We start from the raw sequence: 25,910 nt of genomic DNA on the forward strand, positions 1-25,910 counted from the left end.
CCCCCACTCAACCTCATGTAAGCCTACATTTTCGATGGAGAAACCTACAAGGACTCTGAGGAAATACTCTGTGCATTCTGATATACCCTCACACCACATAAACCTATGCACCTGTGAGTTTTCCTTGTAAAGGATAATGCTGATGGTAATGAATTCCGCGCCCCCCCCCCCGCCGCCCTGGGTTATTCTAACTTTTTATACAGCTTCTTCTGAAGGTACACTATAAACATATTCACTGATCATTCCCAGGATCCAAACATTCAGCTGAAACAAGGTGTTGGCTCATTTGTGACATTGAAGCTCCCATTTGCTGGAGGAAACTTTCCAGAAATAGAGATAATTTGGTACTTCAGTGTCATCTTTGTACTTTGAATTGTATCTCTTAATTAACTGGAAGAGGTCTTTGTGTGGGACGTAACTGAGACAAAACCAAAAAAGTTATACAAGCTTTTTTATGAACAAGGGTGTGTACCCTGAAAGGTGCTAACTATCTGGTACTCTTCCTGGACCCAACCAAGATCTCTTTTAGAAAGGCAACAAAGCCAACCCAAAACTCGGCAGCTCTGCTAGGCTCCATCCTTCTTGAGTGCTACTGGAAGGGAGTGAAGAAGTCACTTCTAGGCATTGCTTGTGGAGCTATTTTACACAGAGCTGACAGCTAGGAACATCAGCCCAACAGCTGAACATGCTTGCCTCACCACAGGCAACCAGGGTAGCCGGCTGGGCTCCCTCTGAGCTGGTTAATAGCTCACACATTGCAGGGGGAGCTCACACATTGCCTCTTCTTTGTCAGTTAATTTGTAGCAGTCACTGGAATGACTTCTGTGAGCAAGCACCTCTCAGCGTGAGGAAGGGTGATGGAAGTGAGCCCTTTGCTGGCAGAGAATCGTGGGGCAGGGCTGGGAAGCGAGGGACAGCTCCCCACGCCTCTCGCTGAGTGGGCAGTGCTGGAGCTGCTGCAAGCCAGGCTAGGCACCTATCAGCCTTCCCAAGCATGGCATCACCTGGGTGGGAGGTATGTAGCACAGCATCTCTTGCAGGGTACGTTCCACCTGTGTTTCCTCAGAAGTGCTGTGCAGGGCTGGACACCACCTTTCCTAGGACCATACCTTTCCACATACATGTGACAAACACGTCTCATCGAAGATACCGTGAAGACAAAAAGCAAATGTGGAGTCAGCTCAAATATACGGGATTTTTTCCTAAGCACTTCATAGCTTAGGGCATAGTAGTACCCTTAGTGTTATTAGTAAGAACACCATGACTCAGATACAATTGCCCGGCTAGATACACCCTTCTTATTATGTAGTCCCGGATATCAGAAAGAACAGCCAGGCTCTACTGCTGTTCTAGGCTCTGTATCAAAGAACGAGTCCCTCAAAGTCAGCTTATTGCTGACTTGCGATCTTTTTAAAGAATATTTTCTTCTGTTATAGGGTACTCTCCAGCTGCTGATTATGGTTGTGGAAATGCAGCTTAATTAGTTCTATATTTATTAGCAGATTGTTTAGCTTTTTATTAAGATCAAAACACAGAGACAAAGGATAACAATATGGTATCTTCTTTCTAGCATTATTTAAAATGTTTACAGCATGTTAAAGATTTAAGCAACTCTGAAGAGCAGTCATCCATTCTGCAAGGCTTAAAGAGATTATTTTTCTTTAAAGCATATGGGTAACAACTGGCCACACAGATCCAAATTACTGTGGATTTTAACCATGTTGCAAGTTACTGATGATAATGATTATCTCCTAAATACCGGATTCAGTAAACTTGACATCACGTTTCATGTATCCTACATGTAGTTAAAAGCAAGGAACTTTGAAAATGTCACACATTGGTTTTGCATGCCAATAATTGGTAAAATACCTTCCTTGGATATTTCTAAATACTAAAAAAACTGCTGCAGTTTTTTTCAGTGGAGCTCAGGGATATGTACCCCCTAAATGAGGCTGGAATTTGCCAAACCAAGAGACATTACTGATCATAACAAGCAGTAGAAGCCTGCATATATGATATAAGCTCATTCTGAGCAGTTTTTAAAAGCATACAAGAACTTCCTGCACCCAAAGAATGGAGGGAGGAAGCCAAAGAAGGAAGGACACATCCATTTCTTTCTCTTCTGCTCTGCTTGTCATGCTGCCTTGTCTCTGGTATTCCTTCCAGCCCTGAATCACCAATTTATCCTATTCATGTGATTACTGGGGAAAGAATATCTTCTTGGAGCCCTTCTTGTGTATCTGAATGATACAAGTAGAAACAACAAAGACCCAGTTACTTATTTGTGGCAAATGTTGACTGTTCTCTGTGGGAAAGCACTACTTAATACAAAATGCTGTCTAAGCAGAGGAGAGCATATGGAAGGACTGAATAGACAGGCCAGCCTACAATATCCACAGATGATGGAGGAGTAAAAATATTTGATTAATTTCTGAGGCATTCAACACTAGTGCTTTTAATGTCTTCTGAACTTCTGTCAGTCTGTCGTACAAGTGATTTAAAAAAGTAGTGGTGACCCTTGCTTCATCCTGCCCCAGGTCAGCTTCGCTTGTTGGTGCCTGTGTCAGGCATGCACCAAAAGGCAGAAAACTCTTCAATTAATTAACAATTCTATTATTTAGTTAGTTAGTTAGTTAGCTAGGTAGTTAGTTAGTAAAGTGGCAGGTGAACGCTCCCTACAAAAAACTCTAGGTATGAGAGAAAGCTAGTTAGATTCTTGGTTATTGAATGGCAACTAGTGAGAAAAAAATTTAAAAGCATTTACAAATAATGTATTAACTCAGATCATACAATTTAATGACCAAACAGTCTTTCTGGTCCTGGTTCCCTATGGACATGCATTCAAATTTGTCAAGAAATCACACCATCAGATAAGCTACCACACGTCAGCTCTTTGAGGAGAGGGGTGTGAGGGAAATAAAGCTCTTTTTACTCTACAGTTTGCAGTAAAAGGTGCTCCTCCAGAAGTCTAAGACTGGGAACTTATGCACAGCTCCACTGGACAAGTTGCTCCCTGCCGGCCTTCAGAAGAAATTTCCTTCCATTCTCTTGCAATTGCTTAGTATCCTCAAATGGGAGCTAGGGAGAAGCCATGCATCCTCCAACATGAATACTTGGCTTTGAAGATCTGTTCAGAAATCCACCATATTGTGGACCCTGAAAACTGCCTATTCTATTCCTGACATGGAGCATTTGCAGAGAAGTGAAGACTGGGCTGTCATCTCCCCATTTTTTTGACTGATGGCTGACACATGTAGATCTCCTTTCTGAACACTGAATAGAATTGGGAGTAGGGAGCAGCCTGCCACCAGGAATGACTGTGCCCAGCCTGTATCTCTGACAAAAGCAAATCAATATCAGCTAATATGTAAGAAGTATTGTCCTCTACAACAGAAGCAAATGTGCAAGTCATATCTGTGAAGAGATAATTACTGAGATTAATGTCAGGGAAATAAACGCAAGTCAGCTCACCAACTCATGACATAGAAAACACTATCCATAATTAAGACCCTCTAATCTATTAGCAATCTTCAAGCACAGCTGGGCTTGTGTGTTTCAATACTCTTCGGGGAGGTTTATTCAGCTCTTTCTACTCAGACTTTCAGCTGGCTTATAAGAAGTTCCTCAAGTGTGGAATTCTCCTTGTAGAAATCTGGGTATCAGGACTGAGATTGTCAAGATTTTTTAAGGAATTAAAACCTATCCAAAATGTGGGAATAAAAACCTGTTTTTGCATGGCACTTCTTCAGGTCTGAAAGTTACTAACATTTTCATAACTGGAAAGAATGGTACCAAAGTAGCTGTTACGTATCCTCTCAGGAGAAGGTCAGTAGTATGGACACAATGTTCGGTGGTTTTGGTGAGTATTACAAAGAACCAGTAAGTTGTATGAGTTTTTTCATGGGAAGTTTCAAAAGTAAGTTAGAAAGAAATTTGTTGGGTTGTTCTAGGTGGACCTGATCTGGTGTAGGGTTCAGCTTAGATGATTGCTGGATTCGTTTTTATAATTTTCATGATTTTGAAAGAAACAGATAGCTCTTGATTAAAAGCTTAACAAAATGCTTGCATTACTAAGTGACATCTCCTGCGAAATTACAGCATAAGCAAGAACAGAGCAAGCTCTCTCATCCTTTCACAATAATTTATTTTCCATTTCTTTTTATGAGGATCTTCTCTCTCTAAAACTCTGATTCTGCAAAACTTAGAGAATAAACAGGACTCAAATTTCAGTTGATTCTGGGCAACTGACTTCAACAGATTCTATGTGGTTTTCCTGCGCTGACCAAACTGCGGAAAATACATCAGGGCGTGGCAATTCTAGAAATTCCCTGGAAATTTCCAGTGTAGACTAAGGAAGACAGTAATTAATGCTCATTCAGTGCACGCTGATTTTCTTCATTCTTGCTATATTTTTTCCAGTGTAGTATATTTGTGTCATGTGTGCACATCCCCTAGGAGTTTGATTTAGCAGATTGTTTAACACAGTGCAGTGAATACCTGTCAGACAGTATGACTATTTGATCATATCTAAGTAAAAAAATCAACAGCATAGCAGCAAAAGGCTTCTACTTCTATTTCTAATCCTTACGGTTTTTTAGTTATGGCATGCATTCATGTAAAGGGTTTGCTCTCTGTTTAAAAAAAAAAAACAAAAAAAGAGAGAAAAGAATGCTAACAATCCATTAAATTCTGGGATACAAATTTCCCCTAGATTAAAAATGACATTTGCTTTACATACTGGGGTTTTTTCTTCCCATAATAATTGCTGGGTGATTTTGATTTAGAAAGACAAGTGAACAACATTTAAAGTCTTCAAGACTCACTATTGCATTACTGTAACATATGAATAACTTTGCTTGTTAAGTGAACATTTGTAACCAATTAGTCTGAAGAATGCATCCTTACGGCCGAGAAAAAGAGGACCTCTTCAGCTACCCTTGTTCTGCTGTCTTGGACATTGGTCTGCTATAGCAGCAGTAAGTAGGAGCTATGCGTGCATGTGCTTGGTGCACCAAAGTGTTTAGCTGGGGATGGTGGTAGCAGAGAATAAGTAGACTAAGTTCCTTTTACCCTCTGGTGCTGAGTTAGAGGAAAGAATCTTTTGCTGGTGATATTATCAACCTTCATGGAAAGGGGGAAAAAAGTCACTAGAGGCTATCTGACTCAGAAGGGCTTCTTCTGTCATGATGCTGTTTATTTGTCACTCTTACTCAAGGCTACAGTAACAATCCAGGTCCTGTAAATGGTCCTAGACCAATTCTGCAGCCTGTTTACTTGTAAAGCTCCTACTGGTTTTAAATTGTGTCAAAAATTTAACCATGTTAATTGTATCAAAAATTTAACTGTGTAAATACTCATCAGTTTGAAGTAGTCTTGTCTTCGTCTTTTATTGAGCCAGATTTTGTGGTATTTTCTGAATAGATAAAAGATGTGAAAAACAGTGAAATGTATCAAGAATCATATCCTCAGATAGCTGGCATTCAAATAAATTATTCAATAATAAAAACTCAGAAAGTTGTAGTTTATACTGCCGCAAATCCTGACTGGATCAACCTCTTCAGAAATGGGTGTGCATACAGACACCCTCACTCTCCACCCCTTCCCCTGAGAGGTTTTTTTCAACATTCTTGAAATTAGCTGTAATAAATATGACAGTGGGTCAAGGTACTAAGGACCTCAACTAGACATGGACAATGTTTGACTCATGTCAGATTAGTTACTGATTATGCCTTTATGTGACTGTCAGAATGTAATTTCTTACTGGTAAGTGCAAGATATCTAAATCAATCTTCCTACCTATTTTTATGAGAAAATGTGTCCGTTAAAAAGCTGAAATCTGAACTGAAACATGGTAGGAACCACTAAAAGTTGCTGGGTGTCTGGAGACATCATCATGTCTACAAGTGAGTTCCTGTTTTTGTACAGTATAACCACCATGAGCATCTGTTCATAATAAAGGATTTCGGCACCGTGATGTTCATCATCGCAGTCCGTCAGTATCAGATGCTTGGCTCCTCTAGAAGAAGCTACAGCCTGTTGCATCTAGACTGTTGTCTCTATACCTAGAAGAAAACATCTGACCTGGTTACCACTCTGTTGGAGACCTAGGTGCTGTTTCCATACTAGAGGATGATGCCACCTTCTCCTTTGAATTTATAGACACACACTTCAGGTAAATCTTCTTTCTTCAAGTGAAGTAAGAATCAGTACTTTGAAACAGAGGTGAAAGCACAAGTGATGATTGCTTTTCATCCACAGGTTCTTACTAATGCGATGGGACTTTTTGGTTCAAATCCCTCTGCCTGAAGAGGATTTAGGTGCACATCTCCAGTCCAACAAAGTGCTTGAGCCATGTTAGGTGAAATAATCTTCTTATTACTCAATTCTAATGTCATTTTTCCACTTTGCATGCACTTGCGTTCAGAAAAACACCAGCTGTGGCCCAGGGTTAAAGCTTTCCTCTTAAAATAAAGATGTAGGTTCCAGTCATTGCTCCATGGTATGTTTATGCATTTTATGACTGCCTAATGCAAAATAAATAAGAGGCAGTTCAAACAGGCACTGAACTTCAAGTCTTTCTTCTCACAGGTATTATTGTTAACAGCCACTGGATTGAATCTCTCATGGAAACAAGCACATTTAGTTTCAGGATTCCAGCAGAACATGTGCTTACACCATGACGTAAAGTATGCACTAGTGTGCAGAGTTGGTTGGTCCTGTCCAGTTTTAGGTGCTTAGGTGCTTTTTTACACACTAGAAGTTGATATGTAGGTGCCAGTGCACCTTTTTTGGAAGCCTGAGGCCCTTATGAACTTTAAACAATCTCTGAGCAAAGGTTTTCAAAAGTTCAGTTGATTAGATGCGTTAAGTCTGCCTTAAATCCCATTTTGGATACTGCAGATAGCCCTGGGTTAACATTATTTGCCCAAGGGTAGTGCCGTGGGTTAAATTATATCCCACATGACCAAACTATATTTTTCCATCAAAAAGGATAAGATCACAGTAAAATATGAAACAATATAATTTAACTATGAGAGCATTACAAGAGATCTCAGAATGCTTTTCAGAGGAAATACATTACATACTACAAAACTGAGGTACAAGCTGTGAAGTGACTTGCTGAAGGCAACCCAGAAGGCAACCCAGAACAGAGGTAAGAGCCAAATCTTCCAGATCCAAGTCTGCTACTCCATCTATGCAGTAAATTCTTTCTTCCCATGTAGTGCCCACTTTGGATTGTAAAATAGCTGACAAAATAGGATTTTGCTCATCCGCTTATTTGCTTATTTGCTATTTTGCTCATCTGATGTAGTTTAAAATTTTAAGAAATAAACCATTGAACTTGCTTCTCTATTTCTCAATTACATCTTGCTTTTCTTTTTAAATTACTACCAGCTTTGTAGCTCTGTAGCTTTGTACATGGTAGGCTCTCTTTAAAATATGGAATAAAATTTACATCCATTATTGATAAAGATTCTATTTTTTTTCATAAATGATAGAGCCAGGAATAACTATTATGGCTATCAGATCCATCTTGTGTTCTAATGTATGCTACAGAAAGCTCCTCTTTCCCGTATCTATCTTCCACAGAATTCCTGCGGTTAGTACAATAACTTGTGGTTAAAAGTAACTTTCCAGAAGCTTCCAACAGTGGATTCTAGTCAACACTGTGAGGAGGAACAAGCTCTGAGTATGACATACACTGGCTTATGGACTAGAAATGCATGAATCTGTACAATAGCCATACCTCCCAAAAAATCAAAACTGAAACAATGAAAACATGTTCTAGTTACATAAAAGTGAAGGAATTGGTGTCTAAGTTCAGGAAATTTACTTTTGGATGAAATGTTGAAACTTCTATATTTTATTTTCTGCTTTTACTGTATTTGTGATATTTTAAACTTTTCCATCAGTTAAAAAGAACAAAACCTCATCTTAATTTATGTTCATAACCAACAGATGCATTCAGAAACAGATTTTCTCTGTTTGCTGTTTGTGCCATGGCAAATTAGCTTTTAGCTCTCATGAAAGAAAAATGAGTTTTGTGAATCTTACAGAATGCTGTAGTTTTTCTTCATTGGAGCTAAAGATAGCAGAACTGATTCTGTTGTAATTTTTGTCTTAGAGTATCAGAGCTGTGGAAAATATTAATGTCATATAAAATGAGGGCTGACATTTCTACATCACTGGTCTTTGTGTTAGTCCAAATGGAATGGAAAAAGAAGACACTGCAGTGAATCAGATCTTACAGTGCCAAATTTTTCATATGCCATTTCCTTTAGAAAAACATACTTGCTTCATATTTGTGGAAAAAAAAAAAAGAAAAGAAATGGACATGTCTAGGCTTATGGGTTGTTCTGGAAGCTTGAGATATTAGACTTGGTTTTTATTTTCTTTCCATGAAAACCTTAGAGAGGAAATTTCTAAATAGTGAAGACAAGACCAAACAGCCAGTTTGTCTTCATTTAAAATTTCTTGTTGATGTAAGATTAAATGTCAGCAAACATTAGAAATAAGCAGAGTATTTCAAGAAAAAAATCACCCTTTATTAATTCCTTTCTAATGCTTTTGGCTGCTCTATCCCAACATGTCCCAGGTAGGTGCTGCTATCATAACCTTCATGATTTAAGTTCACACATTGAAAGAAACCATACTCACACAAACAAGGCTGTTTACAATTCCTGAGCCAAAGATCTGTCACATCAGCTGGAAAAAGGTCTCCTTTAATATCAGTGTTTTCTGGATCAGGCTACCAGTATGTTAATTTGAGGTTGCGTACAAGTCTTTGCAAGGGTAGTGACCAGATTGCGGTATCCCAGCCTGTTGTTAGTCGTTGCAGTAATGTAACTGTTGGCGGGTTTTGACATCTTTCTGTGCCAATCTCAAGATTTCAGAGAGTTTCCACTGTATGGCTGGCCTGCCATCCTGTTGGCCAAGGTCCCCTGTAGCTGCAAGAACAGTCACCACAGAAAAGGCATTGACAGGGAATCTAAAAGATTTGGAAAGGAATTTGTTGTGAAGAATGGCTATTTTTACCCTCTTTCTCTCTTGTGGGTAGTTGATGACAGATCAACTACCAAGCACTTTAGTAGAGGGGAGGAATCTCTTGCTTGCTTGAAAATTGTCCAAGACATTACAATATGCTAAAAGTTGCATATCCATACAATACATGATAAGTCTTGTCTGACAGAAGGACCTACATTTCCTGGGTGGATGACACAAGCAAGCATCTTTTAAGTGCTATATTCCACTTCCATCCAAAAAAAAAAAAGCAACTTAAGCTGTTGCAGTCAGATTTATCCTTGAACCAGTATGAAGGTCAAAGGGTGCACTGTGCACATGTGCACATCTTCAATCCAGGACTGTTTTAAAGAAACCTGAGACCACACTAATAGGCAGCACTTTTAGGACAGCACCTATAAATCTTCGGAGAGATTCAGGATGCCAGAGATTGGGAACACCACAGCATGTTCTGTTCCTCTCACTATTGGTTCTGTGCTGACAGCCTGAGAAACATTTTTTTATTGCTTGTTTGAAATACTGCTCAACTTTCTTTGCCATGCTGGCACAGTTTGTGTCAGAAGAGCCATGCAAGCTTGACTCTTTCGTTCTGGGAAAGTTGCAGAGGTAACTGTGCAACTTTGGCTGTGACATTGATGTCACTGTTGCCCAGAAGAGTCCCTTAAAGCACCTGTTCTCATTGATGGCTATATGTTTTCTCTTATACGTCTCTACAGATAACAAGCAGAATTGTTCTAGCCTCTGAAGCCTGTTACTGGTTTAAAATATACTAAATCAATCTTTTTACTAATTTGTTTATAAGAATATACCTTAAGTCACAAAGTATTCAATAAAAGCACATTCATCTAGAAAGGATTGGCTGTATCGGTTTTAAGAATACACCTTTAACTGAATGGCTGCTGCTCACTGTACAGGCATATATTTCCTTTCAAGTTTCTTTTCCCTTAAAATCCAACTTTAACATGAAGGGGTGATTTGCCTTGTTGTAGCCCAAATGGGATTTCCTACTTAAAGAGACTGTTTTTTCTTTCCAAACAAACAAATAACTAGATGGTACCAACACAAAAGCCAGTTGAAAAACATCACATGCATGGAGCTTACTGAGTGACTATAAGTCTTTTTTGATCTTTCAGCGTGGACCTCTGAACCCAACAAAATAAACAACCCAGATTATGTCCTAATTGCTCCTAGTGAGCAGAGCTGCAACACCTGGGTGTGTGGTTTCCCTTTATAAATTAAAAGGTCAAGCTAGCCCCTCCCCCCTTTAGGAAAACATCCTGTGCCTATGCTCTCAGTGGCCTTAGGCAGCTAATCAGTTTTGTGCCAGTGGGTTAGCCGTGTGTGTGTGGGGTGTGTGTGTGTGTGTCTAGTTTGAATGTATTTCCCCCTTCCTGGTATTTTACTCTCTGCTGCTGGTTTCCTTTGGAAACATTCTTACTGTTTAATCATTAAAGGGATGATGCTTAATAAATGGGAGCACTCTCGTATCAAACCCTGACCTCTGCAGGGATATGATAAGTCTTCTGAATAAACTGATGTGAACTGCATAAATAGCTATACTAGTGTGTACAAAGTTCCTTGCCTCCCTAGGTCTATAAGCAGAGAGTCATCCAGTGGGGATGAATTCCCAATCACACCAGCCTGCTGTAATGCAAATAAGAAGGGAAAATAAAAGTTTCTTAATTAGAACACAGCAAAAAGGTAAGATACTAACTTGCCTTTAAACAGAAAGTTGAAAAGAGTGTGAAAAGAAAACAATCTCTTGGTTACCACCTCATAGAATTTCCTTTCTAGCAAGCTTAAAATAAGCAACTAAGGGCAGAAGGGAGCTCTGTAAAACATCTGCCATGTCTCCATTCCCACATTTCCTTTAGATTTTCTTTCAAAGTGCATGTTGTTCCTTTCTGTTGGTAGGTCTAAAGTTAGGGTGATTGCACTGGAAAATGCATGGCATGCTGCCACCATTTGTATATTCTTTTACAAAGGCAAAAACATTCTAACAGACTATAGTGTTGACAGTTTGCTTTTCCACTTCTCTATGTAAAACCTGCTGGTCTTTTTGAAAGTACTGCAGATACGTTGTATTTTAAAAATAACTATTTTTACAGAGTAGTATTTCTGTCTAGGAAGAAAAGTGTTTTGGAAAAATAAACATCCAACAGTCCAAGTCCTGACATGGAAAATGAGAATATCATGGATATGTATTTAGTGTTTGTATCTAACTCAGCTGAATGCTGTGCCATAGTTGAAGGTCACAAAACCTTATGTAATAGCAGTTGCAATAAGTAGATAATAATAAAGTGTGTCTTTTGACTGACAAAAGGCACTTGTTCTCTGATAGAAAATCACCTAAATATATATCTAGATATAGCACTTTCCTACTGGGGCTGCTAACAAAGCAATGATTTTGAGATATTTCCGGGTAACTTTACAGTGGCTGCCAAACAGTTACACTGACATAACTTAGTTTATTTTTAACATGTAAGCCAGATGCAGAATAGTGTATTAAACTGTCTCTCAGTTGGTTTGTTTTGTATGTGTTTCTGTGGAAACAAAGTTTGCTTGTGGTGTGTCATAGACTGGACACACTGGTTATCTGAGCTGAGTGACTGGGCATCTAGTGGGGTTAGTTTTGCTCCAGAGGTATTTGTTTAAATCTTTGTACTCTGTTTTTGTTTCTATTCCAAGAAAGCTTTGCCATGGTGGGGGAAGAATTTTGCTTTATGAACAGCATAATCGAGGGTATTGCAAGCTGTATCTTAAATTTACAGTTCTAGATCAAGGAAACTTTTCTCAGGGAATGTCCACGCAAAAATGCACAGGAACAGGGGAAAACAGTGGCAGATGAAATCTGTTTGACGTCACCAAGGCATTAGTAATTTTTCACATTGTAATGGTTCTTCAGGGGCTTCAACTGAAAGATTCATAATCTAATTATCATGCCTATGATATAATTAATTCCTCTGTTTTATGCAATATAGAAATGATTCATAGCTATGGGGCAAAGGTGTGTGCCTATCTGTACACTGTTGTGCCAAGGGGCTGCTGTGGCTGAGCTTGTAATAACTCATCTCACTTCTCTTTCTCTAAGCTCCTTATGCTAAGGTCCTCCCATCCTTGTTTGCACTCAAGTTCTTTCTAAAGGCTTGCTCCTAACAATGGCGATAATTAATGACTGTGTTTCAAGGCTTCCCAGTACATCCTGTCATTTCAGAGCCTGTCTTCTATACTGTAGGCTCTGAGAGGCAGTATTTGTTTTCATGTTTTGTCTTATGCAATGCCAAGCAATTCATTCTGTTCAACAAACAATAAAAGTGGGTGAAATTTCGCTCAGTGTTATACTTTAGCAAATCTTAAGACTTTTAACTCCATATAGAGAGGAGCAAATGAATATATTTCATATGCATTGTTACATGTCAATATATACCTGTGCAAAGCAGAAGTCTATTAGATATCAGAATGGGAATTTATTTATTAAGCTGTGCAAAGCAGATGTTTCTTTTTACTGGCATAAGCAAATATTTTCTTTGGTCATCTAAAGCATTCTGCGTATTTTATATTGCTTAAGGAAGAAAACCTCTTGCTGTTCCTTCTTCCCATCTTTATTGCAGCTTCACACTATCCATGTATTATAACCCAACACTGCATGAGTAAATGCAGCCCTCTTCTTCCTAGTCTCAGTTCAGCTCTTCCAAAGGCTAAAGAGTTTTGTCTGACACTTTTATTGTCCAGATGGTTTGTGATGTGTACAGATGTTATATTTGGTAATACACTGATTATCAAAACATGTTCTGTTGCTCACTTGAGGGTTACAACTTGATGCATAGATCTATTACAAAGATTGATAGTCTTAATAAATACTAACCTACCAATTCTGTAAGTGCACAGAGATTTTGTTGTTGTTGGGTTTTTTTTTAAAGATGCTAGATGGCACTGCTAGTCCAGGGTTTATTTCAAACAGCTGGGTTTCATAAAGCTAATTCTGCAAGTTTGAAAAGGGCATGTAAGGTATTACTTAAACTTGACAGCTAACGCATTCTGAGAAATATACACCATGATGCATACAATAATGTTTCCACTGTAAGAGTATTCAGGTTTAGGTCTATAAACTCTGGTTAACTGCACTCAGAATTGTTGTACAAATATCCTTGTTTGCATTTTGTCCTCTGTGTTTCTTCTTCACGTCACCTCATTTCATGGTTGTTGAGTTATGATAGCATGGAGCTTGTTACATATTTTAATTTTTTATTCAAAATGTTGGTCATGATACTTTAAGTGCTTTTTTAAATTTAAGAACTTGAGATCCAACAATGGAAAAAATATACTTTGTTTTACTGGAATAATGTATTTCCTAAACATCATGCCACCCATGTTGAAAGTAATATAATTATTTTGCAGTTCTGTAGAATATTTAAGTATTTATAACCATAGTGCTCTCTGTTTTCTTCATTCACTTTAATTTCTATTTAGTCTATGGTTTACCTTTCTTTTATAGAAGTTAGGGATTCGGTGTCATTATCTGCAAACAGTTGAGGGTTTCATTTTAGAGAAATACATTTTACACTTAAAAAATGAGGGGAGGGAACAAAAATCTTTGCAGTAAAAGACTCCAGTAACATGCAAAGTTGCTCCTGCTGCATAAAGATTTGTGACTTGAAAGTTTGTACAATGTTATTGACTATTCATTCTCTGTTTAGTTAGTATCAAATTCCCTTCTTTTGTTTATTGTGCAGTAAGCTTACAAAGAAACTGCAAATTCTCAGCCTTTTGGGCAGACAGTTGGATACCGTGTCTAAACGTGTGGAGCAACCAAACGGAACCTGCACCGTTCTGACCACTGGCTGGGTCACTGGCTGGGGCTTAAAGACTCACCTGAGTAACTTGAGAAATCCCTTCAATCTCCCTTTTCGATTTGCCTTTCACAGGCCAGTACTTTTTATTTCTTCTCATCTGTCTGCTATCATGTTAACAAGCAAAGGAGAATCTCAGCAGTTCATTGACAGCATAATAAAATGGGATTTAGATTTCAGTATTTGAAGAATGGCTTGCTTTTAGGGATTTAAGCTTTCGTCTCGTACTTGTATTGCCCCAGTGATCAAAAAAGCCCCAAACCCCACAATGTACATTATTGGCCCTGTGAATTGCTCACCTAAGCTGTCCAGTCATAACTGGCAGAACATACAGTGTATAATGAACTTTATGCAAAATTTTGCATATTTCTCTGTAATACTGTAATATTAAACAATGAAAGTTCTGTGGGGCTTTTCTCAGGTAATTATTTCCATCTAAATAAAGCTGAAGATGCAAAGTCTAATTCAACACAGTTGAATAGAGAATAGCCCAAATTCATTCCAGACATGAATTAAGTGAACTGACGAGGTGAATTTGGCCTTGTGTATCTGCACAGGAAAACTCATACTTCTTCCTGGAAACCCAATGCAAATGTAACCTAAGACTGTTGCTTTGAAAATCTGTACTAGGTGATGCTCTCAGGTGAATATTGTGCTAAATACTTCATGACTGTTGAGAGATGTTGCTTGATGATGTTGTGTTTAGTTCCTAGATGAAAATAAACACTGCTTTGTAAAGAAGGTAGAAGGTTATTTATTGTTGAGGGAACAACTATAGTGCAATGCAGTACTGAAACATTTGCAAGTTAATATACTCTAAAATACTGCAGAACTTTTTATTTTTATAAAGCTGCATTATTGCTTTCAAATGATGCTTCTGTATATATTTAACTTAATTCTAATATATTTTATCAGAGCAAAAGAGTAATGAGAGTGGTATCAATCTGAATGGCAAACATTGTGGCATCTATGGAAAAACTCCATCTATATATAAAACTGCAGGTTTTACTCAAAACTGCATTCACCAAATATGCTGCCAATAAATAACCTGATATCTACTAGGATAAACAGTTATGTGTATTAGTTTGTCAGCTGTTCCTAATTCTGCATAATTTAGATGCTGTGAACTGGAGAGGTGTGCATTATTTATCAATAATGTATGTATGTATTAGTTTCATGTGAGAGAAAGCTGAGTAAATAAAACCACTCTAATGTGCTCTATCTATTATTGATCAGTGCAACAGAATAATCCCAGTACACAATAGGTATCAGTAACAGTTTTAAAGACTTGTGACCTATTCTGTACTAAGTTTTTGAGATCCTTATTTAAATTGTTGTGATGCTATGTCCAAAAATACTCTAATGTAGGATTTGATGTGATTTTTTTTTAAATAGAAGTATTTATTAATTTTGCCTATTCTAATTTTAATCCATGTCAGCGAGGGAGAATTTCAAATTAGGGCCTCCATTCTTCAGAAACTCCCGTAACATATTAAGGCACTTGCTGCGAATTTCATTAGCTTCCCATATAGATATAGGATCTAGCCAGGAAGCTTTCAGTGTAGGGTCAGAAGTGAAATTGGCAGAGGGTGAGCACATCCTAAGGAAGATGCATTCTTCTTATCAGTCTGGTGCCTGGAAAAGTACCCAGAATGAATATCAATTCCATACAGAGAAAAACCTCAGGATGGAATCCAAACCAGCTGATTAGAGTCACCCGAACTACTCTGGGTGAAATGTGGTGAACAAAGGTGGGTTTGTTCTGCTCTTGGATGTTTTATGTATTTTATTCAGTATTTCAGAGGGATCTCAATTTGGAAACCCCATGGAGTGCCAAGTGGGTGGGACGCTCGAGCATGACCATCTCATGAGAGATGGGAATGTGCGCTCGTGCTGAAAGGTAGTTCTCCTGCAGAAGAGAAAGGATGCACTCACTTGCTTCTGGAGTCTGTTCAGGAGACTGGGGTTTTGCATGCCATGCTGCAAAAAGTCTTGCTCTTTCTTGCTGTCTTCCACCTTGATAAATTTTTAGGTTTTTGTTTGTTTGTTTAGTGGAACAACTTCATCAAGAGGCTCTGAAACCATCAATTCCTTATCTGACATAGTCATCAGACTAACCAATACCTGCAGGGCTTTTGAACAGCTGGACACATGAATTCAAATGTCCTCAGACAGAAAATTATTCTTTCATAATCTGCATGTGTGCTCTGATCTCTTGGTGTAAAAGGGAAGGCAGTTCTTCCAAACATCTTCTAAATGAAAGGCATTGCTACTGCATTTTATGCAGATCCTGCTTCAGCTGGTTTTCAGTAGATGTGCTCAGAGAATGTGTGCTTGATAAAAGAAATAGGAAGAGTGACCCTGAATGCAGAGCTCTTCTTATCTACCTCTGAGTATCAATGTCTGAGGTATTTGTCCTGTGGATGATAGAGTGGAATCTATACCATAATTCTTCTGAGCAAATCTTGGGAGAAGGTAGTTATGTCCCAAACTCCATTAAGTACAGTGACTTGGATTTCCCTTGACCATAGAAAGATTCTTGCTGATGATGTCAAATGGGGCACCTACATTGTAGATCACCGCAGCTTAATGGAAGGGTCTTGGCCCCAGAGTGTTGGGCTGTATCTGGCCACGGGTAGGTGGGAAGTTAGGCAGGGAGCAGTATAACAGTTGAGAAAGAAGCTGTTTAGTCTGTGCCAAACTGGAAATAGATATTCTCAATGATAGATGCATTGCAAAGTTTAGGAAGTTGTTGAAGAAGGATTTTCAGGGCTATTATTTTGGAATTAAGTACCTAAATTGCTCTTAAACTAGCATCAGGCACATAAAGCCTATTTTTTTTAAAAACCTGAGCCACTATACAGTTATCCTGTTTATTTCAAGATTTAAGTCTAATGCTAAAGGCCTGATCTGCCTGCACTGGGGATGGACTTTTGCCATTACCTTCAACAGAAGCAAAATTGGCTTTCATTTGTGTGCACACATAGTAAATCTGAGGTATCAACAAGCCCTTCCTGACACTACAGTACTTTTTAAAAAACTGTTTCATTTTTAAGCAAGTTAATTAGTTTCCAAGTGAGTAGGATGCTTTTATATCCTCTTAATATTCTCTTTGCAGTGTGTTGGTTGCCTGGGGTTGAAGTGTTTCTGATTAACTATATGTGATAATGAAAACCATGAGAACGACCTTATGCAGAAGTTCCCTCTTTCTGATGTTACATATAAAACAGCGGAAGTCTTACAATATTTAACACAGCGCTTTTTCTCTCCTCCTGCTCCTTCCCCAACACCCTCCAAGCCAGAGCTCAAGCTAATTATGGAAGTGTTAGAAATGGTTGTATACCAAGACTTCAGTGTTTTGTAAGGTGTGCCCAAGTGGAGAATTTGACTATTTTTACTGGGAAGAAGGCACAGCACAGTCTGATAAGGACAGAAAGCAACTGCAGTGAGAGCTGCTTTGGTTACTACAATGTCCTACAGTGTGATCGTGCGTGACACTTAGCTGAGCACATGTGTGCTTAGGGCTTGCTAATGAAGCAAGCAGGACACCCTGCTCCACTTGCACATTTGTTATTTTTTTCAGCTAAATTTTGTTGACTGTTGGATCTTTCCTACATCCTGAAGCCTATGAAGTGGATTATAACTAGCCTGTTGGGACTAAGAAAGACGGCCAAATGCTAGGGGTTGAGAAAACAGTACTGACTATCTAGTCTGGATTCTGTGTTATGTGCCTCATTTTTTGTGTTAATTCCTATTGCAAAAATACTTTTGGATATGGATGATTCTCATGTAAAAACATGCGTAGCAGGGTGTAGTCCCTGGTAAAGATCTGAAAGGATCTGATTCTTCTTCCAGTGAAGCGGGCAGGAGTTTTGCAATTTCCTTTAATTAGGGAAGGACTGAAATCCTTGAAAGGACATGACCCTAATAGGCAGGAATATTTTTCTGTCTCATGTAGATTTAAATTTGTATTAATAGGTGAATTACAATGGCATTCAAATTCACTTTGCAAATATTTTAAGGCTATTAAATTTGGATCAGACTGAAAATCTCAGCCTCTTTCTGTTTGTGACTAGCAGGAGGAACTCTGTAGGCTGCTGGTGTTGATGGCAATCTCCCAGTCTGCTCTGTAGCAAGTTCTGAGCTCTCAACAGATATTATTCCAGCTTACTTTGGGGGGGGTGGGGGGATGAGGGGGTGTAGGCAGCGGGGAAATGTGATGGCCAAAGTTCCTTACAATAACACAGAAAGGCTTAGGGAATTAGATGCCTAAAAATAATTGTGGCTCTGATGTTGAAATATATTATGTAGAGTATTAAGCTTGCTGGATATTGTTATATATTTGTGTCAAGAGAATACGACGCAATATGGTTTTGTACCCATGGGAATTTTGCTGCAGACTATCACTGAAGCAGGAACTGGAACCCATATATTACTATTTTGCATATGCTACAGAAAAAGATTTGGGCATGTGTTGTATTTCCTTGTCATTTAATTTTTTTCAGGAGCAGAGCTATGCCCAGAATTGAAAAGAGGAATCAAGTACAATTGAGAATTCATTGATTCTATTTTATACTAACAAAATGACCTCCAAAGTGAAGCCAGTTTAGATCAAAACGAAACCTGTTGTAGATACTAGATTTCAGCATTGCAAACTAAAACTGAACATGCTCTGAGCATAAACTGTTTTGAAGTGAAAATAATTCTACAGCAATTGAAACTGGTGTGTACAATCTTGCCAGGGCCATATTATTACTTTGTAAAATGTTGCTGTATCAGACTAAGAACTTTGTATAGTTTGTTGGCTTGTTACAGTTAGGAGAACGCTTTTGTTGGTATATATTTGTTAATTAATTTCACATCATTTGGCAAATGGGCAAACATTTCAGTGCAGGACTATGTGTAATCACCCTTTTTGTAGCAAAAATCAAGAAGGTATTAAATAAAGCTGAAACGGCCTTTGTCAACACCAACAGAAGAATGGTGGGTACTACAACGATTAGATAGAACTGGTGCCATCCTTTAAAAAAAAGGCATCTCTGGTCTCATTAAAATCCTTCCTCTGAAACCACTTACTTATCTGTTCCATTACAAATGCTGTACTACAAAGGTGCTAAATTGCAGGGATCAAATTAACTCTCCATACATTCAGATTAGTGTTTCTCTGAAGTAAACATTGCCTAAATGTTCAAAGTAGGAGCAGTGGCTTTGAAAAGGTGTTTGGGATAACTGTAATATTAGTTTTTACCACAGCAGTATCCTGATGGCAAACAGACACATCACAGCATGTCACCTTTTGGCAGATAGCTGCTGGGCTGTAGTTTGCATCTCTACTGGCTTTGCTTGGGATTCCAGACTGTAAATCTGGATAGAATTTGTCAGGTTGTGTCCAAAGAACGTTGCTGTGAAAGTTAATGGGAAATTCAGCAATAATTTTTACCATGGGGAAGAAAAGTAGGACATCATGCCAAATATGACTCAAAGCCTATTCTCAATTCCCATTTAAATATTAGTAGCCTCATATAGCTTAAAACCTTTTATTGCTTTAAGAATCAAAAGTAACACTTTGTCAGATGTGAGAAGTATGAGTCAACTATCTACTGGCTAATTGTAAATGGCACAAACCAATATTTTAAGAACCTTTATGACTAATTTAATGTTACTTATTTGTTTAACTAGATGACTTTAAATACAAGCCCAAATTATTTTATAAATATTTAGCTTTCCAATAAAGCTATATCTAGACATCAGTCTTTTGATAGGAACCATCTGCAACGTTTGAACTTTCTGCATGTTCAAATTCTTATTTATTTTTTGCTTTCATTCTGAAAGCAATGCTTTTTTTTACCAATGTCAACAATGTGCCACCTAAATGAGATCCCAACTCTATGGCATGATATGGGCACACAACTTGCATAATTGAAGTCAAGGCCAAGCATGGACAGCAACTTTGAATTAGACACCTGCTAGAATGCATATTTTGGAAATGCAAGTACTGTAGAAGGGAGAAAAAAAAGCACACAGACAATATACTGATTTAGACATCATGGTTCCTTCTGAATCTAAATTTTATACAGTAAAATCTTGTATTCCATGAAAGTTATTTTGAAACTAGATAATTAATCATTTTTATAAGGATAGTAAAATAACCCACGGCTAGAAAGGTTCTAGTGATAATAGTTTTTCATCTGTCAATAATCAAAGAAATATGTTGCTGGAAGCTACTTGTCTAAAGCAGTAACAAATAGATCTTTCGGTCTCTTATGACTTTGTTCATTTTACCTTTTGCGCCTTCTGTTGATATGCCCTTTAACTATAGCAATGTCATCTGAATTTAAAAAATAAGCTATTAACTGAATATTTCTTACAGTTTCACCTGTTCAAGTTAGATTTAATAAGCCAAATATTCCATTACATGAGATGAAAGGTATGTATTTCCTGACAATAATAAATACAGTTCAAAAGGGCTCTTGTGTTGTCTCTGATGTGGTTTGTGTGTGTCGCTGTTAAACTTCAGGGTAAACATCTGTTGTCTGTGTGGATTTTCCTTAATGGTTTGATGTCAGGTGCACAGATTAGGACTTAATCCTGCTAACCTCTGCTCAAAGAAATACCACCAGTGATCAGTGGCTACCCACAAGCCATGATTTTCAGAATAGAGAATGTAAATTGTTTAGTCTGAATAGCTTGTGGCATGCAGTTGCTTCATATATAACTCATATGTAAATGATACTTGACACTAAGCAAACTGTTGCCCATAATGTAATTGCTCACATTAGAAATGGAAGAATTTTTTGAAAAGACAAAGCTAAAAAAGCTAAAGAGGCACATTGCTTTTTCTCCCTCAGATACTTTTGTTATATTTTTCAGCTGTGATGCTGATATTACATAAAAATACAAAGGCATTGCATTAAACATTGTGGTAATATCTGTGTCTATTCATGAAAAACATATTTTTAGTGTAATAACAATGTAGACATAGAAATCACTTCTATGAAGTATGTTGGGAGCTTAATGCATCCTCAGCTTTTCGGTGTGGCTTTTATATCCAGAATCTTGACTTTATCAAAGAAACTGCTTTGTCAGCCTCCTTATGCATATGTTTATCTTCTCCTGGTTTTGCTATTTGTAAAAAGCTTCTGTTTCTCTGGTCTTCATAAGCGTATCTGTTTAAAAAGTTGGTAAGGCTGAAGTACCTTCACAGCAGTCTCTCTAAGCTTTATCTGCTCAGCAGAGGTTTACGAATTCTTACTAATGCAAAAGTAGGGCACTAATTTCTCCTGTTTTCCCCTCACCCTAAGCACTTGAGTGGGGAGCGGGAACACTATAAAGGGGATGAAAAGCTTTAGCTTACTCACCCTGCAGGCAGAGGATACGCAAGATCACAGCTGTGTCTACCTCTTGGATCTGGATTTTATTAATGTCATCAAGCAGTGAATCCTCGGTAGCTGTAGGCTGGACTTTTCCTGCTGTTAACAGGCCTCAGAATGAACTGAAGTTCACCAAACTTTCTGCAGCTAAGTAAACTTAGCATTACTCAAAAGTTTTCTCCAGAGCCTAAGACGACAACAAATGGGATAGTGTTAGTACAACAACCCCATGGCGCTGTTTGATGTCTGCAAATTGACTGTAGTGTGAAAGTGTATCTCTTGGGGGCTGCCCCTCCTCCTGGCCATAACCTGCCCTTCTAAAAGGGAGGGAAAGTTGTGCAGGCTGCAGCGCTGCGGAGGGGAGGCATGGCTCTGTACCACACTGCCTGCTTATTCTTCTGCTGTCTTAACCATAGCAAGCTCTGCCTTTGCTACCTGGCCCGTTCTTGTTATCTTTCATGTGAGATGGACAAATTGGAGACCACGGAAGAGGAATGCAAAATGCCCTTCCACAGGATAGAATATATAAGAAAACAGACAAGATAGAAAGACAGATGGGGGGGGGGGGGAGGGGGGAAGGGCAAAACAAAACTCACTCTGCCCCCTCGGATTATGAACAATTTCTTTGTTTCATTTGGCAGATAATAAAGAGGGAGCTCCTTTCCATGAAATGTGTTCATGATAAATCTGATACCTTTCTATTGTAGTGTATTTTACTATTTATAAAGGCAGTCTAAACCTGGGAATGCAGCTTCAACAGATATCCAATTATCATAAGCTGAACCTGAAATGCTTGGGAAAATATAGCTTTAATATCTACAGAGTTCTGTGGCTTTCCTGTCATGAAAACTGGTCGTCTGTTATTAGAGGATTTTTTTCAATAAAGCGCGGTATTTAAGAACATCATTGTTAATTAGCCCAATCACATTGCTTGCCTAGTGCCAAATGTTTTCAGTATGTCATCAAATTGCCAGTAAGAATGGATGGCAAGAAATAAATGTAAAATATCTTCTCTCTTATGAGAGCTCCCCAGTGCTGCTATTTTTAAAAATCTTGGACTACAGTAAGAAGTTGAGCTAAATTCAAGAGATTGATAACCCCAAGGGTATTCTGGGGAGACATAGGAATTACAAGTGACTACAGATAGAAGTGTCGTCTGAAAGTGGTACTACATTAAGTGACTGCAACATCAAGACAAAAAAGAAATTTTGTAAGGTCACATGACGGGGAGGTGGGATTTTTTTTTCCCCTCATTGCTGCTTTACATTTTTTGGAAAGCAAATCTGCTGGCCTATATAAACTCTGTTTATCTGTGAAATATGAAAGGGATAATAAAAGACACTTGAATGCCACAGTTTAGTTATGTCAAGACATGTCATAAGCATGGCAAAATATTGCCACATATTTTCTTCTAAGTGAAACTGAGGCATACAGGTTAAAGCTGTTACAGGATGTTAATGGTACATTTGGCACTGCAGTCCAAGTTTCTGGCTTTCAGTCCCTAAAGACATAGGTGCTCTGTCTCAGTGAATTCTTGTTCATGTTTCCTTATGCAGCAGTGATGCCCACAAAGGAAGAAGGAAGGTGTGAAGTGTACACTGCAAAGAAAGAATCATCTGTATATTCTTATAGTGATCAGCAGATTAGGGAGTAGGGCAGCATGAGTCTGAATTACCTACAGCACAGTGCAAAGGTTTAAAATTTTGTCTCATTAAATAATTCTTCATACAGATCTGGAGCCTTTCTTCTACAAGATCTCACAGAGATTTTACAAATGAATACTGTATTGAATGTTTTCAAAGGTTTTCTTAACTTTAATGATACCCTACTTAGAAAGCACAAGCATCTTTACACAATACTTTAAGACCTATATCCTCTCTAGCAGCAGCAGTACATGAAGTTGGATGTATGAACTGAACCAAAACAGGCTGGTTGAAATGGCTGTGGGCCTAAGGTAGCTAATGCCCTGGATTTGCCAAATAATGGGTTAACTCCACATTTTTGTCAAACAGTACAGTGATATTTAGTAATGAAGAGTTACATTTGAAAAAGAGTCTGTTCGCAGAGTAGTGCCACCTAGCACCATATTAGGACATCAATTTGTATGGCTGGAGGAAAGAATGTGACCTATCCACCAGTCCTACGTGCCACAGAATCCTGGGTTGGAAGTTTTCCACCCAAAAGTTGGCTAGACTTAGCTCTAACCTCCTTATGAAATGTCAAAGTCAATCTAAAATGGGGTTAGTTTGTGAGTGTCTTTTAATTCCTCCCAGAAAAACTCTTTATTTGAAGTCTGATTTAGCAAAAAAGATGGTCAAGGGGAAAAAAAAAGTTTGGCCTTTGTAATGCAAAAGCCTGTTTAAGGTTTCAGTGATGTGTTTTGTGGGATGTAGTATTTTGGAACGAACTGGTTTTTTAGAGAGAATTTCTATAAGAAAATAGGGTTTGGAAGTCTGAGTTAAATTCGGATTTGATATCCCCAAAATCAACCTCAGATACTTGAGTACTTTAATTTTACTTAGCTAATTTATGATGTTGTTGACTTTTAAGTGCTCTTGGCCTGTTCTGGATCATGAACTTGGAAGTCTTTTAGCCACTAAGTAAAAATTTTCTCCTGGAACTGAAAGCTGCTTTCCTAGGGGGGCTTACTGGAATTGGAAGCCAGTTTACTACAGTTTTCCAGACATCCTATCTGTAAGAAAAAAATGAGTTAGAGAAAGAAAAAGAAGGTTGTAAAGTATATTTTTAAAAGAACTATGTTGCACATCTTTTTATTTGAAAAGTCTAGGTTTTGGCTGATACAGGAATACATTTCTTGTTTTCCATGATGTTTTTTGTATCTATTTCCTGATACCTGTTGGAGTAAAACAGGCAAGAAAAAGTATATATGCCACCTATCAGAAGATAAATCTAAAATGTTTGTTCAGCAGCAGTTTAAAAGTTCTTGTGAAGAAAGTAATTCTGATGTCATTGCAACCGGATGAAGTTTATGTAGATATAACAACATTACGTGCTGTTGGTTGAGTAGATTCTTTGAAAGATATGTAAATGAACTGTGAGATCTGAACCTTTGTCTTCTAGAATATCTTGGAAAACATGGAATGGTGTGTACTCCTAATTACAATTAAAAATCCCAAATCAGAAGCCTGAAGAGCAGGAAGTCAAGGTGGTCAAACTGGCTTAATGAATTCAGAGTTTTAATTTCACTTGCTTTTGGGACAGTTCCTGATAAATCCTCAGCTTCCATTTGTGTTTTTCATAACTTTTCCTTAATAGTCTATCTACATGACCAAAGAGTTGCTTCTGCTCACTTCACACTGGTACTGCCTGCTTTGGGTTTACTTCAGTTTCTTAGCTTGCTTTGTAGATTTGGTCTGCAGGTTGGGGTAGTATGGGATCCGCACAGCTGCAAAACAAACAACACTGCTATAATATCTCATTTGGACGGATCAGAGAATGCTGGAAGGAAGAATTAAACTGGTGATAAAAACTGCTAGGAGAGTGGAGCAGAAGGTTGTGAGGAACAAATTAGCTTTCATGTTTTCTATGTGAGAAGAGAGCAAGTACTACTGCAGATTATTTCTCCAGCTATTCTGTGGCCCTGGGGTGTTATCCTTGTGATTTCTTTCAGGGAAGTTTCTTTGGTGACAGTACAGTTTGGAAGACTACAAATGAGATGAACAAAGAGCAGAACAAAAGTTGTTCTTATGAAATACCAACAAAAACAGAAGGCTTGTGTCTTCTTCCTCTATTGAATTTTCAACTTATTAGACACTAATCTCTCCCCCCACCCCTGTTCAAAATGTGGACATTTTCCCCAGACATTATATTTTTGTGCCTTTGTGTGTGTGTGTGTGTGTGTGTGTGGAAAGCTTTCTGCTTTTTCTTATTACCTCTAGACAGAAAAGGTAAACAGGAAAAGCAGCAGTCAGGGGACATTGGTGCTAAATTTACTCAACACCCTCATAAAGCAGTGAGAAGGCACAGGTTTAAGTCAGAGTTTTGAGCCCTTCTTGACTGCATTCCTATTTATCTTGTTGCTGAATCTCATAATCCAGGCAGCCTTTTTGTGGACTACCTAGATTTTTTTTGATTTTTTTTTTCAATTGTTACCTGTCTTGTGCTTATTTGTGCTAATTAAAGATGTTGCCACTGACTTGAAGGAGAATGTAAAGGCTTGGATTTATATCCTGAATGAGGTCCCTGGAGGCATAGGGTAAATATAGTTCTCAAGGAAGCTAATAAAATTTCCTTATGTTTACTAATTCTGGAAGTCAAAGTCTAAATATGAAAATATGAATGGCTAACAAGTACGGGTATTATAAATGCTGGTCCCATTTATCACAGCCTTCTATAAATTTGTATTCAAAAGACCCTTGACATCTTTGAAGGTAAAACATTACACAGGCCAAGTGTTAATAGCCACAGTAAGACAAATTCAGCTTGTAGTTCTATCAGCATAAATACAAAGTTATAGAGTTGCCTTTCAGTAGGCCCTGGGGAGGAACAATGCACATCCACTGAGACTTCAAAATAATTCAAATTGCTGTTGTTGTTCTTGAAACATTAAAGTGAATGATGAAAATGAGGAAACGAGTGCTGGCAAGAGGTTAGCAAGAGGCAAACAGTGTGCAGCCATGTCCATGCAGCTATCCTGCTTCGTCTCCTT

At 38.2% G+C, this 25,910-nt stretch overlaps 1 protein-coding gene across 2 annotated transcripts in view; it reads right to left on the reverse strand.

The window, feature by feature from the left end:
• The window catches only part of FGF10 (fibroblast growth factor 10), a 92,674-nt gene extending 71,259 nt beyond the window's left edge, over positions 1–21,415 (reverse strand). Inside the window, exon 1 of one of the 2 annotated variants that reach the window (XM_069776983.1) lies at positions 21,230–21,415. The gene's annotated coding sequence lies outside the window, so the exon portion shown is untranslated. The remainder of the gene's footprint in view (positions 1–21,229) is intronic. The other variant, XM_069776978.1, reaches the window with a different exon arrangement.
• Between the last annotated feature and the right edge of the window lie 4,495 nt (positions 21,416–25,910).

Source organism: Haliaeetus albicilla, chromosome Z (assembly GCF_947461875.1).
Source record: "Haliaeetus albicilla chromosome Z, bHalAlb1.1, whole genome shotgun sequence".
NCBI lineage: Eukaryota > Metazoa > Chordata > Aves > Accipitriformes > Accipitridae > Haliaeetus > Haliaeetus albicilla.